Raw genomic sequence first — 2,453 nt, 5'->3', positions numbered from 1 at the left:
TGCTAGAAGTAAGCTAGCTTTATAAAAGTAAACTCGAAGACTAATTTAATATATGAATGGTTGTGTCGTCTGCTGCAGATGTCGCCACTTGCTGGTAAGGCAAGCCATCGTTCGTTGTCAGGTTTCATTCATTCATCATCGATAAAAAATGCATAAACGCTGAGAAAGTTGAGTCGAATAAGAGCATCAATGTAAAAAAGGAGCGCTGATATTTTGAGTCGAGTAAATAGTTGATAAACAAATAAGCATAAGAATGTCGAGCTACAATCCGAGTCGTTGAAAAGCTCCAAGGCGAATAATGCCAAAAAAAGTAAGAGCCGAGGAGAAAGGTTGGGGTTATCGAAAGACGATGATCATAGTAGGCAATTTATATCGTTGAACAGAAACGGAACAATCAATTTGATCCGTAGCAGCTGGCAGGGATGCTATGGCGGCACATTATACGCGGCGTTGCAGGCTCGGCTTTTCTCCGATTCCCCGCAAATTGAATTGAATCGTACGAATGTTGGCCGAGCAGGAGCAGCGGCTGCCGAGCGATCGATAAAAAACAAACGCGGCTGGCGAGTATAGCTACGGCAGTAGGTAGGTAGGTAGGTAGAAACGATGAAAAGGAGCGAACATGGAAATATCGTTGCGCGTCTCGAGCTCATTTCGCTGCATTAATTCACGAGGACTGGGAGTGCGCGCGAGACTGAATAAAACGCGTAAATAGCTTCTAATACGATGTAATTGATCAATTTCATCGTCGGTTAACCGCAAAACTGAAGCGAAGCGGAGAGCGACGCGAGGCTGCGTTTACGCGTTTACGCGCTCATACGAGTCCCGGCCAGCTAAGCAGTCCGGTGCGGGCGATTTATCGCCGAGCGACGATCGAGCCGATCCGCCGATACAATTGAACGCCGAGTTTTCTCGGCAAACGAGCCTCTGTGTCCCCAGCTGCTGCAGCATCGAAATCTCGACATTTCTTTCCAACTAATCGCGTGCTCGGCAATACTCTCGAAAAATGTACACTTGTACACTTGTATCTCCCGACTCGGGGTGTGACTCGATGAAAAAATAAAAATAATTTTATATTTTCCTTGCTTCTCTTGGAGTTTTGAGGACGCTTACGAGGACGGACTCGGTGGAAATAATAAGTGAGAAGCGATTATAGGTGGACGGAGGCTGAAATTATAAGTGCGCGGCTAATATACGCGCGAGGCGAAGAGCTGAGATGTTGCGGAGAGGTAGAGGTACAGAGGCAGAGGTAAAGAGGGAGGGTAGCTGGGAGTCACGACTCACGAGGCACGAGCAAAGCCGGCAGGAGCAACAAAAGTACTCTCGGCGCGTTCCTCGAACCAAGGGGATACACACGTAGGTATAACACATACATACTCGAGCGACCGGTATAAGCTCGAAGCTGGCAGGCAGGCAGAGAGAGAAAGAGAGGCAGCCAACTACAGGCCAAGCTATATAATATAATATACTTGGTACACGTTGGCTGCTCTACACATTCGCAGCAAATTCTCGATAAATAAAGACAAAACGAAAGGCGAACTCGAGCCGATCGCCGAGCCGATTGCCGAGGATCGAGCGTACGCGAGCCACGCACATATACTCGCGCATATTTGTATACGTGCCATGTATGTATAGGTAAGCTGCAGTCGTAAAGACCGATTGCGATAGGTGCGCACGTCGGCGATCGAGTGGCGGCCGTTTGATCAGCTAATTCCAGCAGCCTCGCATCAACGTATTTATACCGATCCGCTGTTAGCCGCGTCGAGCCGTTGGAGACTTTGGAGACTTTGGTGCGAGGCTGCGGCGGCCATGATCCACGGGCCGCGCACAGATTCGCAAAGTACAAGAGTACGAGCGCGTCATAAAGGCTGCAGCTCGTCGGCCAATCAGCGGGTCGCATTAATTTTCGACAGGTGCACCGGGCCCCGAACGAATTCGCAGAAAAAACATGGCCGTGCACAATAGCCGAGGCGCAGCAGCGTATAACGAGCAGCGCAACCGAGCAACGGACCGGCGAAGCCCCTCTAATTGAGCCCTGCTACGTGGACTACTCGGCTGCTGGCCTCCGGCGCGCAACATCCTGTCCCTCTCAGCCTCTCCTCGCTCGTGCTCCTCAATCGAAGCGGCTCGAAACGACTCGAAACGACTCGACGCGAGAACCCGCCGAGTTTCGCGAGGCCGCTTTCTTATTTTTTATTTTCCCTTTTCCCGCCGATATCGGCCGAATCGTAAAAGCGACTACTAGACCTAGCTACTACGTGGGCTCGGTCGACTCGAGTCTATACCCGTACCTACCCCAGCCTCGGCTCGTACTCGTGTACATACGTATACGCGTATATAGCTCGCTAATGGTCTTTTCGCAACCTTCCAGCACGGACCTGCTGAATATGCCTCATAGAAAACGAGCCCAGCTCCTTCTCCTCTTCTTCTTCCTCCTCCTCCTCCTCATCCTCCTC

This window comes from Trichogramma pretiosum, unplaced genomic scaffold, assembly GCF_000599845.2.
Source record: "Trichogramma pretiosum strain Unisexual culture from Peru unplaced genomic scaffold, Tpre_2.0 scaffold70, whole genome shotgun sequence".
Taxonomy (NCBI): Eukaryota; Metazoa; Arthropoda; class Insecta; order Hymenoptera; family Trichogrammatidae; genus Trichogramma; species Trichogramma pretiosum.
Note: the sequence above shows the minus strand (reverse complement) of the source record.